The sequence below is a fragment of the Carlito syrichta genome, unplaced genomic scaffold (genome assembly GCF_000164805.1).
Source record: "Carlito syrichta isolate Samal-C Ts95f unplaced genomic scaffold, Tarsius_syrichta-2.0.1 Scaffold308793, whole genome shotgun sequence".
Taxonomy (NCBI): Eukaryota; Metazoa; Chordata; class Mammalia; order Primates; family Tarsiidae; genus Carlito; species Carlito syrichta.
The window spans coordinates 110,602-124,449 of NW_007252889.1; positions in this window are offsets into that span (position 1 = coordinate 110,602).

Genomic DNA, 13,848 nt, shown 5'->3' on the forward strand with positions numbered 1-13,848 from the left:
GGGGAAATATCATTTTTTTAGTGAGATTTCACAGTATCAAAATGAATACCTAATGTAACAGACAATAACCTTCCTATACTTACTGAGTTCTCAATCTAATCCTGTTATATAAAAACAAGTGTATACTGTACTTATTTCAAAATCACAGGAGACTAATGCAACTAATTAAGAAAGAAGTAGTATATAAGAATATTATATCAATTTTAAAAAAACACGCCAGATTTTTTCTAAAACTTTCCTGCCTGTCAACCTATGCCAGCTCCTTACAGATCACAATAGACAGACACAAGCCATCTGAATCACTGGAATGAAAAGGAAAAGGTAACATCACAGCACTTTTGCTGCCCCCTCAGCACACTGGTTAACTTTGGAACTGTGGCTCATAGGTCACTATTAAAACTGATCTCTTGGAAGTTTTAATGATCTCCCGATGAGCAGATCAATTGGGCTTACTTCCTCATTTTTATTTTCTCTAGAAATTTTACCCTAGTGACTGCTCCTCTCCTTGAAATTCTTATCAATATCAATGATGGTTCCTTTTTTTAAGTTGATTTTCTAGCTCTTCTTACTATACATCAATAAATACAGGTCTTTCCCAAAGTTGACCCTTTTCTCCCTTTGCCTTGGCATTTTCATGCCTTCACCTATTAGATTCCCAAAAAGGACACAAAGATCTCAAACCTCTTTTCCTAAAAATTCAGAAGCTCTCCTTGTTTCCCCTCCAATAATTTGACTTTCTGTGCACATAGCTGTCTGAACATTGCATTGATACCTCCAACTCAAATGGTCAAAAATCAAGTAATTCATCTTCCTCCTCCCCTACTTCCAAAAATCCCAAACAAGGAAGACCACAAAACACTTGACTTCCCCATTTCTTTGAATGGACACACTCTCTTCTAGGGAAACATGCTAGACCCTGCAGGGTCAGGTTTGCCTTCGTCCAGGCCCTCTCTGCCCATCTTGGGAAGTCACCGGTGTCTTTGGCGTCTCTCTTGCCTGTCCCGTCTCTGTCCTTCTCACTGTCCACACTTCAGTGCTAGCTCACACTGGCTCCCATCTATACAGAAAAAGAAAAAGTCTCCAGATATTCCTCTCTGTGCAATCCCTAATGCCAGCATCAACTTAATATGCTGAGGAATAGCTTTGATTACTCACTGATTCCTTAAATATTCACCATCAACCTTTAATTATTTTTGGTAGATAAATTATATATCTGGCTTTCTATTGATCAATTCCAGTTATCTTTGCTCAGACCCAAATCAGTTTCTTATGCTCTCTCTTCATTTGCCACAAGCCATAGGAACTTAGCCTACTCTTAACATTCCTGGGATCCTTTTCTCCCCTTCAAGCCTGGGTATAAAACGAGCCAAGCTGTCCCTTGTGTGTCCACTCTCACTTTCTTCTTTTTAGCAATAGAAAAAATTAGGTTTTCAACTAAAGACTATGTTTCTTAGCCTCCCTTACTGCTAAGTGTGACCTATAATTATATTTTGGCAATGAGCTACAAGCAGAAGCCACACGTAGGGATTTTAGAGTGCCTTTAGAAGGAGGAGGATGCCCCCACTTACTTTTTCCACTTTCCATTTCTCACCACGTAAATGACGCAACCCCTGAGGGGCAGAGAGCAACAAGAAGGAGTCTGGTTCCTGAACAGTCTCTTAGAACACAGTTATGCTCCTGAATGTCCTCTCCTGACGACCTATAATGTGGATGCTTGTATGTGACAGCAATTGACTTCTACCTTGCTTAAGCCTTTGCTATTTTGCTTTCTTTTAAATAGTCAACATAGCAGGCTAACTACTAAATAGACACAATCTCTTCAGCATCTCTCTTACTTGCCAACAACAATAATGTGTGACTCACTGGATATCGTACAGCAAGAAGGAGTTAAGCAGTAACACTCCTGAGCTCCTAATGCCAGGAGAAAGGCTTAATTGGTATTACACAGAAAGAAACATGGCAGCAAGAAGAAGAAGAACAAATTTTCAATTCTGGCCCTAATAAAATAAATCTTCCCCCCAAAGAGGCCTACAGCTACAGCACAACCAAGGTAGATAGAAAATTAGAGAGCTGGAGCTATTGTGCCATTTCTATTGGAAAGAAAATAAAACATTTGAATAACACAATAGAGGGAAATAAAACTAACCTGAATGTCAGTCATTTGCTCATAAAAAGACATAGAACTTAGAAATGGGCTGGGCTCGGTTGCTCAGTCTGTAATCCCAGCACTTTGGGAGGCCGAGGCAAGAGGATTGCCTGAGCCTGTGGGTTTGAGACCCACCCGGGCACCTTGGCAAGATCTCATCTCTACAATAAATAAATAATTAAATTAGCTGGGCGTGGTAGTGCGTTCCTGTAGTTCCAGCTACTTGGAAGGCTGAGGTGGAAGGATCGCAGGATCCCAGCAGGTCGAAGCTGTGGTGGCCAGGAGCATGCCACTGCCCTCCAGCCTGGGTGACAGAATGAGATTCCAACTCAAAAAAAAAAAAAAAAAAAGAAACTTAGAAATAAGGATCAGGAAAAACAGAAGCTACAATCTCAATGGAGACTGGCATGGAGTAAAAACATCATGGGGTCCATTACATAGGAGAAGTAGAATTGCAAGAACACAAGAAGAGAAACTTAAAATGGATCAGAATAGATTCAAGAACCTAAGTTAAAAGTAATGATAATGCCTGCAGTAAGGAAAAATCTTGAGTTAGTACCTGAACTCCACCAACGCATATTTATAGTTGTTTAGTTATTGATGATATTTGTGCTTGTATTAAAGAGTAGTTGTGAGAAACTGTTTTCCCTAGATTCTGATTAGCAAGAAGCTACCAAAGAAATCACAGACACAACAGAATTCTTCTGCTTCTTCCCTGAGATAAGGAAGTACATTGCTTTTACTGAGTTTGGTTCAATGACAAGATTTCAACATTCATAAACACTTGTTGGAATCTTTGGTATACAGACTTTATACTTCAGTTCTTTCTAGTTCAAGCTTCTGAGAATCAGGTGGTTTCCCAGATTTGGCAGGACCCTACGAATACAGGCAGCATTACCAGTAGCCGTGAAACCCATTAGGGACCCTGGACAAGCAAAAGTCATGCAAAGAGATGCTACATCTCTCCCCTAGTTTCTGCTAGTCTCTGTAGCCTTAGCCAAATGAATCAGAAGCTGTGTGTTTGTATTTCCTATTTCCTACCTAGCTATAATCCACCTGGAATACTAGAATAGTAAAGAAATAAAAGTCTACAGGTTAGGCCATTGTCAACAAATCCTTCTGTGGCATTTATAAAATTCTAACATAAGAAATCTCGCCAGATGTAATACACATAAGATGCCTTAGAAAATACCAGTAAATGCAGAGACTTAGTGTCAGACAGACCTAGGGTTAAATCCCAGCTTTACCACTGTAGTAGATACATAACTTCGGGCAACTTATAAAACATCTCTAAGCTTCAGTTTATCCAACTGCACAATTAAGATCAAATAACAACACAGACAAGCATGTAATTGCATCTATAAGTGCTGTGACCATCAAAATACCATTGGAGTATGTTGCCGGGCATCTGACCTAGTTTTGAAAATCAGGGAAGGGTTCTTTGAAGAAGTGATATTATAACTAAGATTTGAAGGTTGAGAAGGGGAAATCAGAGGTTGGCAGAGTATTCTAGGCAAAGAGAACACCATGAAAAAGCAGCCTGTGGTGGGAGAAGGATGGCACATTTCAGGAGATGAAAGAAAGCAACTATAGTGGGAGCACAGAGAATGAAAGGGAGCTTGGCATAAAGTGAAGCTGGAGGTGTATGAATATGTCAGATAATACAGGACAACATAAGCCATTACCAAATGAAGAAGTAGCAGGATGACATACATAGAGTGCTCAGGAAAGGTTAGTTTTATCAACACTTGGGCAAACACACCTGGACTGGTAGACCCAGCCTTACGATCATTGACCCAGGGATCAGAAGAGAGACAACCAAACGAGCAGGCCCTCCTTATAGAAATAAGAAGTTTAAAAGCCTCTTTCTTTCTAAGTGGGCTGCAAAAACACACAAGCTCTTTTCTTTTTTTTTTTCCAAATTTTTTATTTTGAGATAATTGCAGAGTCACATGCATTTGTAAGAAATAATACAGAGAGATCCTGTATACCCCTCACTCAGTTTCCCCCAGTGGTAACATCTTGCATAACAGTAATATAAACTTACAATCAATTACAATGCCAATACTGAAGCCACTGAACTTACTCAGATTTTACCAGGCTTTCATGCACTTATTTGTGTGTGTGTGTTTGTGTGTACACTGAGTTCTGTGAAATTTTCTCATATATGTAGGTTTATGTGACTATGACCATAATCAATCACAAGGAGCCCTTTAAGAGACACACCCAATTTTCTCCCCATCTTCCTAAACTTTGGCAACCACTAATTTGTTCCCTATCTCTAAAATTTGTCATTTCAAGAATGTGATATCAATGGAATCATATAGAATGTACCTTTAAAAAAATTTCTTTGGGCAACCCCTTCGGGTCCCCTCCTACTATGGGAGCTTTTCTGTCCTCTCAATAAATCTTGCTTTTAGAAAAAAAAAAATCCTTTAAGATTCCTCCAAGTTGCTGCATGTATCAGTAGTTCATTCCTTTTTGTTGCTGAATAGTAAGTAGTTCAGGGTATGAATGTACCAGATTTTGTTTATCCATTCACCTGTTGAACAATATTTGGACTATTTCTAGGCTGAGTGAGTGGATTGCCTGAGCCTGTGGGTTTGAGACCCACCTGGGCAACTTGGCAAGACCTCATCTCTACATTAAATAAAAAAATCAGCTGGGCATGGTAGTGCGTGCCTGTAATTCCAGCTACTCGGAAGGCTGAGGCGGAAGGATCGCTGGAGCCCAGCAGGTTGAGGCTTCAGTGGCCGGAAGCGGCTATTGCACTCCAGTCTGGGTGACTGAGTGAGACTCCAACTCAAAAAAATAAAATAAAATAAAACACATAAATAAATAAATAAAAATGCTATGGATATTAATGTTTAGGTGATTGTCTGAACATAACTTTTTATTTCCCTTGAATTATCGTCCAAGCTACATTTGCTGGGTCATATGATAGTTGTAAGCTTAGTCTTATAAGAAACTGCCAAATTGTTTTTGAGAGCGGTGGTACCATTTACATCCTCACCAGCAATGGAGGAATGATCCAGTCTCTAAATCTTTGCCAGCATTTGGCATTGTCACCAGTGTTTATTTTAGCAATTCTAATAGTTGTGTAGTGATATCTCATTGTGGTTTTAATTTGCATTTCCCTAATGACTAATAATGTTTAACATCTTTTCATGTGCTTACTTGCCATCTGTATATTCTTTTGAGTAATTTTTTTTGTTCGTGTCTTTTGCCCATTTTCTAAGTAAATTGTTTTGCTTATTTACTGTTAAGTTTTGAGAGTTCTTTATATATTCTAGACACAAATTCTTCCTCAGATTTGTGGTTTGCAGATACTTTCTCCTAGTCTGTAGCTTGTCTCATTAGTGACTGTAAATAATAATCAGTATGAAGAATTCGGGGAATTAAAAAAAATACATATGTGGAAGACTTAGAACCTGGGAAGTTATTTTAATACTAGAACCTATGAATAAAACTAGTTTTTGAGATGCTTCAGAAGTGGAAAATGAAAGCTCTGTTGCACTTTAACCTCTGCTCCCCCTCCCACATCTGCCTATTGTTTATGTGGGCTCTTTCCTTCCATAATACATAATTATTAATAGGTAATAATACAGTTGACTACCTATCTCTTGACAAAAACTGAACTTTCTCAGGATATATGGCTAGATGGGTTGCCGATCAGTAGGCTTTTGCCCTGATTCCAGTATGACCTGAATGGGGTCTTTCCTTCTACTTACCAACCCTCAAATCTTCAGTTGTTCCCAATGCCTACAAAAAGTATAAATTTTACAACCTACCAACTAAGGGTTATCACATTATAACCAAAGTGGCCTCTCTAGTCTTTCCTCTTGTATCCTAAAATTTCTGTCATGGTCATTATAGCCTACAATTTGTCTCCCAAAAGGCTTATATTTCTCTATAATAAGAATTATACTTGCTCTTCTGGGTTAGGGCTATTACTAGAATGCAGAGCATGCAGAGTTCTCTAGCTTAAGGCACATGATTCTCTTGTGTGAAATTGGATGTCCCTTCCATATCTACTTTTTCCAGCAACTATCAGTTAATCATTGCAAACTACTACACATTTATCTAGGCAAATCAAAGTTGTCTAATTTGGCAATATGTACTCTGCTCTTTTGAATTTCATATGGTTAAATTGTTTCTTAGGAAAATTTGGTTAATTCAAAGATGGCATCACTCACATCCCCTTGGAAGGCTGGGCTCAACTGGAATTGTCAACTAGAGTGCCAAATGGGGCCAATTCAAGGAAAGAATGTTCCAAGTGCTGGAACTAAATGAAGACAGTTTCTTAAAGCCTGGGCTAGGACACTGGCACAGTGGCATTCTACTGGACATGACTGGTGAAAGTATCATACAGCCCACTCAGATTCAAGGGGAGAGGATAAAGAACTACATCTCTCAATAGGAAGAATGTGAAACAACTTACAGCAATCCTGAGTCCACCAAACCATCTGGTAGTTAGTGAATTAGGAGAGAAATATTCTGAGTTCTTGAATATCTGAAAATGTCTTCAGCCTGTCATTACGGAATGGAGGGCAGGTACCATTTTAAGTTGGAAAAGAGATTTTTCTCTCAAATCTTTGCAAGCAATGCTTTGTTTTCTGGTGTCTTATGCTGCCGTCAAGAAGACAGATGTAAATCTGATGTGTTCTTTTGTAAGACATTATTTCTTCTCTTGAAGTTTTTATGAGTTCATCATTATCCATGGAATTCTAAAAATTCAATATGTATCTAGGTGTAGGTTATTGTATGGAAGCACTCTTCAGGCCTGGGTATGGCCTACTACTATCTTCTTGTTAATTTGTTATTTTCCATATTTTTTTCTGAGAGTCTAGATTGTACCTTTTTTTATCATCTATGCCTGACAGCTTTTCCCCCATATTTTTTCTCTATTTGTCCTCTGGCTCTATTTTCTGCAAGATATTCTCAATGTAATTTTCTAATGATTGATTTAATTTTGACAATCATATTTGTATTCTCTAAGAGTGTACTCTAGTTTGCTAGTGGTTCCTTTATCATAGTATCCCTAATTCTTGATTTATGAAGATAATCTGTTCTCAAACATTTCTAAATATATATATATATATATATATTTTTTTTTTTTGTTTTTTTTTTTTTTTTGAGTTGGAGTCTCATTCTGTCGCCCAGACTGGAGTGCAATGGCTGGCCACCGCAGCCTTGACCTGCTGGGCTCCGGCGATCCTTTCGCCTCAGCCTTCCAAGGAGCTGGAATTACAGGCATGCACTACCACGCCCGGCTGATTTTTTGATTTATTGTAGAGATGAGGTCTCGCTGCCCAGGCGGGTCTCGAACCCACGGGCTCAGGCAATCCACTCACCTCAGCCTCCCAAAGGCGTGGGATTACAGGCTGAGCCACCGAGCCCGGCTAAATATATTAATGAATAAAAAAACAAGATACTTGTGTTACCTGAATAGTTACTCTTACTGCTAGGATCAGCTTTTGTCTTTATTTATTTGATCTTTTACTTTCATATTCCTGGGTCCCCCCATAGGCTAGCAATCATTGGCAGTTCATTCATAGTTACAAAAGGAAGATAGGTTGCTGATGCAGATTTCCCACGCTGTTGGGTAAGAAAAACTTTTTCCCCACCAAGTTTTTTCCTTGAAAGGGAATTTCGACTGAGATATTTGTATGGTAGGGTAGCATGGTGGAGAGAATCAAAGGTAAAGGATGAAACTTGTCAATTTGCAGGTTAGGGTAAAAGAGCAGGCAGCCATCTGACAAGTTTATCCAACCCCCTGAATTGACAGAATAAGAGGGCATTACCCACTTTACTCTGGAACATCAATATCCACACTAGTAGCCTTAGCTTTCCCAAATCAATCCACTAAATTTTTGTACAGAAGGATCATCTGGTTTGTTGTTGTTTAAGTTTTTGTTTTACCAAGCACCTTTTGGATAATTTTATTCTGGGAACAAATTTGGGGAGAGGAAAGAAGATACCCTTAATTAATCCATGTTTATAGCCACTTTTTCTCCCCACACCCCTACACACCTTGCTATCAGCTCAGAATTTCTCACCTCTGTTAAAGATTTATCCCTTTAAAAATATCTCATGAGGGATGGAAGGCAAGCACCTACTCCAAGTCAACTATCTCTACTAAAAGTTGAGGCTGTGGTGGCCATGAACATGCCATTGAACTCCAGCCTGGGCAACAGAGTAAGACTCCAACTCAAAAAAAGAAGTTAATAATCTTTTATACTTACATTCAATTTAGCCACAGTAACAGCCCTTGCTTTTACAAGTACAAATTCCAAAGTATCGTCAGAAAACAATATGATGTAACAAGAAAAAAAAAACCAATTAGGTGGTAATAAATTTGGATAAGAGGGCTTCATTTTGGAATTATCTTTGATCACATACTATGTATTATTTATTTTTTATTATGAGCATTAAAAAACAGATGATTCCCTGTGGTAGAATGAAAATATAGAAATTCTTACCGACATTTTGGCATCCTCTTGCTTGTTTTGTAAATGTACCAAAAAGATAATAAAAGAGCTAGAAAAGCCAAAGTCAGTAGCAAAAGAACTGAACCAGAACTGCATATAGACATTCTTTGTAGATGATGATATTGATCGGTCCAGTTCATCCATGGATCTAATCACTCAAATAGCGAACATTGTACCAAATTACTTTTTGGTGGTAGTGTGTAGACACAGCTTTATCAATGGAACACACGTAAACTTCTGCATGTAGAACCACAGTGTAATAACTCTAGTGTCATAGGAGTCACAAAAACATCATTTTTTTAATCTCCCCTACTGGTACAAAAACACTCGTCTGCTGTTATTGTACAAACCATTATTTTGCTCTTATAAAATAAAATAATGGAATGTTTAATTATTTCAAACATCTTTCTTTAAGCCAATCTTCTATGAAGGTCCCAATATAATTAAAATCCATTAAAGCATAACTTAAACTTACATGTTTTTAATACCTTATATTATTGTATTCAATTATGTATAAAAGTGTGATAAAAATATAAAACTAGAAAATGAATATAGTGTGTCCTTAAATAATGTTTCAACAGATTTGTTTAAAAGGTATTAAAGGAAACTTGAGCGGGCACATAAAAATTGGCTGTTTTTTATACCAAAGAGATCTGGTTTCATTTTAAGAAGTATTTGAATGACTATTATTATGAAATTTGGCAAGCAGTTAATTATACCTTCAATTAAAGAATCAATTAAAGAAACATTTATTGGAATCTCACAATTAATAATCTGTCAAAATGCTTCATTGCTAAAACATGATTAGTATGATATTTAAATGTCAGGCAAAGTTCAAATATGAACAGTTAATAATGAGCATTAGAAGTACACTAAGGTCAAACGACAATTCACAATTTGTAATAGGCTAGGAGTCTTACCTCTATTTTGTTTTATTTTATTTATTTTACATTCAAGCGTTCATGTTCAGGTTTACATTTGGATATATTGCATAATAGTGAGGTCTGGGCTTCTAGTGAACCCATCTCCCAAATAATAAACATTGTACCTAGTAGGTAAATTTTCAACCCTCATCCCCTTCCTCCCACCCCTCTTTTTGAAATCCTGTGTCCATTATTTCCATTTTTATATAGGACTCTTTTTTTTCTTTTTTGAGTCAGAGTTTCATATTGTCGCCCAGGTTAGAGTACAGTGGCACACTCATGGCCACTGCAGCCTCAACCTGCTGGCTCAGGCGGTCTTTCTACCTCGGCCTTCCAAGTAGCTGAAACCACAGGTGTGTGCCAACATACTCGGCTAATTTTTTGATTTATTATAGAGACAAGGTCTTGCCAAGTTGCCCAGTCTGGTCTTGAACCCATGACCTCAGACAATCCTTTCCCCTTAGCCCTCCAAAGTGCTAGGATTATAGGCATGAGCTACCGCACCCAGTAGAACTCTCTTCTTACCAAAATATTTCAGTCAACACCATTCTCAAAACTCAGTCACCAAAAAATAAAGACATAGAATTTACTGCAATATTTATGAGGTAAAAATAACCCCCAGAGGTAGAAAACCCACTGTAGATAAATAGTTAAAGGCTGCAAAATTTATCACACCCAAATTCCTCCAACATCCAAATACAATCCAGACATGTGGTCAAAGCATTACAAAGAAACTGAGCAAACTAAAATTAAACATCAACTCCCATCGACACAAAACATCAATAATAAAAAAACTAAAGCTTTTTCTCACTATGAGACAAAATTAACTGATACTATGAGAATCAAGTACAGAGAGTATAAATGAAGAGACTATGTGAGGTATCAGCAGAATTCTGAAAGTAAGTTTAATAAAATCAACATAGAGTATAAGGTACAGGCAAAACTTACCTTAAAGGGATAAAATACCTCTTAGGTCCAAAGAGGGTATCCTTCCTATTACCCAATCCCAGGTATAAACATCCCAAGAGAAGGAATGTATTAACTGATGAGGATGGCCAGAAAAAATAGCAAGGAAATGAATCAGAGAGTGACCAAATCGACCATAGTTTTGGCCAGTAAAGTCCTCAAGGAAAGAGATGATGAATTTGGAGGAGTTGGACTATATGCCACCTTTCACTAAAGATATATGTCTGTTTTAAGGCAGAAATACTTCTTCCAAATTCTTGGATGCCAGAATGCATGGTTTCAAATGTTAAAGCTTAAGTTCTTGAAGCCCCTTCAGAGGCTACAATGGGAAGAGGAGCTAGGGGGTGGGGACGAAAGGACTAGAGTAGTTCTGCTTTCATCTGTCATACACTTAACCATGGACTCCATGTCTTTTGAAAAACTGAAAATTTGCAGCTTAGTTAAAATTGTTTCTACTTTTCTGATTTCAGGTTACCACACAGTGTTCAAGACACTACTTCAATTTCCACTGCATCCTGACTCTGAAAATTATCCTGACGAGTAGTCTTAAGCATTTAGGTCACCCATAAAGAAGATTTCTCCATTTGTTTGTGCCCTCTGCAATTTCTTTCATCAGAGTTTTTTAGCTCTCTTTGTAGAAATCTTTTATTCCCTTGGTTAAATACGTTCCTAGGTATTTTAACTTTTTGGCTGCTTTTGTAAATGGAATTGAGTTCTTGATTTGATTCTCAGCTTGGTCACTATTGGTATATAGTAGTGCTACTGATTTGTGTGTGTTGATTTTGTATCCTGAAACTTTTACCAAATTAATTTATGAAGCTCAGGAGTCTTTTGGAACAGTCTTTAGGGTTCTCTAGGTCTAAGATCATACTGTTGGCATATAGAGACAGTTTTATTTCTTCTTTTCCAATTTGGATGCGCTTTATTTCTTTTTCTTGCCTGGTTGCTCTGGCGTGGACTTCCAGTACTGTGTTGAATAGTATTGGTGAAAATGGACATCCTTGCCTTGTTCCAGTTCTGAAGGGAAATGTGTTCAACTTTTCTCCATTCTGGATGACATTGGCTATGGGTTTGTCATATATGGATTTCATTATCTTGAGGACTATTGCCTCTATGCTTATTTTGCTGAGGATTTTTATCATGAAGGGATGCTGGATTTTATCAAATTATTTTCTGCATCCCTTGAAATGATTATATGATTTTTGTTTTTAATTCTGATTATGTAGTGAATCACATTTATTAAGTTGCATATGTTGAATCACCCTTGTTTTCCAGGAATAAAACCCACTTGATCACAGTGTATTATTTTTTTAATGTGCCGCTGAATTCAGTTTGCTAATATTTTGTTAAGGATTTTTGTGTCTATGTTAATAAGGAATATTGGTCTATAGTTTTCTTTTTTTGTGTGTATTCCATGCTCATGTATTGAAAGAATCAACGTTATTAAAATGACCATATTACCCAAAGTAGTCTACAGATTCAAAGCAATCCCTATCAAATTTCCAATGTCATTTTTCACAGAATTAGAAAAAAAAAATCCCCAAATTCATATGGAACCAAAAAAGAACCAGAATAGTCAAAGCAATCCTAAACAAAAATAACAAAGCTGGAAGCATCACATTACCTGATTTCAAATTATACTACAAGGCTGTAGTAACCAAAACATCACAGTACTAGTATAAGAGCAGACACGTGAACCAATGGAACAGAATCCAGAATTGCAAAATAAACCCCAGTACCTACAACCAATTTATCTTTGACAAATTAGAAAAAAACATGCACTGGAGAAAGGACACCCTATTCAACAAATGGTGCTGCAGAAAAGTGAAACTTTATCCCTATCTCTTCCAATATACAAAAATCAACTCAAGATGGATTAAGGACTTAAACGTCAGACCAGAAACCATAAAAATCCTAGTAGAAAACCTAGGATAGATATTGGCCTAGGCAAAAAAATTGTGCCTGAAACCCTGAAAGCAAATGCCACTAAAACAAAAATAAACAAGTGGGTCTTGATTAAACTAAAAAGCTTCTGCACAGCCAAATAAATAATCAACAGTGCAAACAGGCAACCTATAGAATGGGAGAAGATATTTGCAAACTATACATTTGACAAAGGACTAATATCTAGAGTCTACAAAGAACTCAAATAAATCAACAAGAAAAAAGCAAATAAGATGTGGGCAAACAACACGAATAGATAACTCTCAAAAAAAGGTATATAAATGGCCAACAAACACATGAAAAAATGCTCAACACCACTCAAACTCAGGGAAATGCAAATTAAAACCACAATGATATACCACTTTACACCAGTCAGAATGGCCATTATTAAAAGATCAAAAAGTAATAGATGCTAGTGCGAATGCAGAGAAAAGGGAACACTTATACACTGTTGGTGGGCGTGTAAATTAGTACAACTTCTATGAAAAGCGATATGGGGATTACTCAAAGAACTAAAAGTAGATCTATCATTTAATTCAGCAACCCCACTACTAGGTATCTACTTTTAGGAACAGACGTCGTTAAATAAAAAAGATATCAGCATTTGCATGTTCATCGCAGCACAATTCACAATTGCAAAGATATGAAATCAACCTAAATGCCCTTCAACAAATCAGTAGATAATGAAAATGTGGTATATACACACCATCGAATACTACATAGCCATAAAAAAGAATGAAATCATGTCCTTTGCAGCAACATGGTTGGAGCTGGAGATCATCCTAAGTAAACTGACTTACAAACAGAAAACCAAACAACACATGTTCTCAATCACACATGGGAGCTAAATGGTCATAAAAATGGAATTCATAGACACTGGGGACACATATAAGGGGAGAGGATAGGAGGATTAGGGTTCAGAAGCTACCTAGGAGGCACAGTGTTCATAAGGAATGGCCACCTTAGACCCAATCCCCACAACCACACAATGTGTCCATGTAATGAAAATGCTATGCACCCCCTGAATCTGAAATTAAAAACTTTTTAAAAAGGAAGATTTCTTGTATAAATACCACACTTGCATTCTATTTTGTTTTAATCAGCTCTTGTGAGTCTGGTGAGGATAAGCCAGTATCCCGAAGACTGAGTAACTTGGGGAGTGTGGGTAAAACCAAGTTCTCAAGCTGCACATCCCAGGACCATGGTAATGACACCATGCAGGCAATGCCTCCCTATATGTTCATCTGTGATAATCCAGAATATCCTCTTGGTGACAGGGATATTGCTGCTAGAGCCATTGGGAGGATTTTTCTTACTAGTACGTCATCATGGTTATTATTGCTATAATTCTTAGGTTATGTTAGCACTTAACTTATTG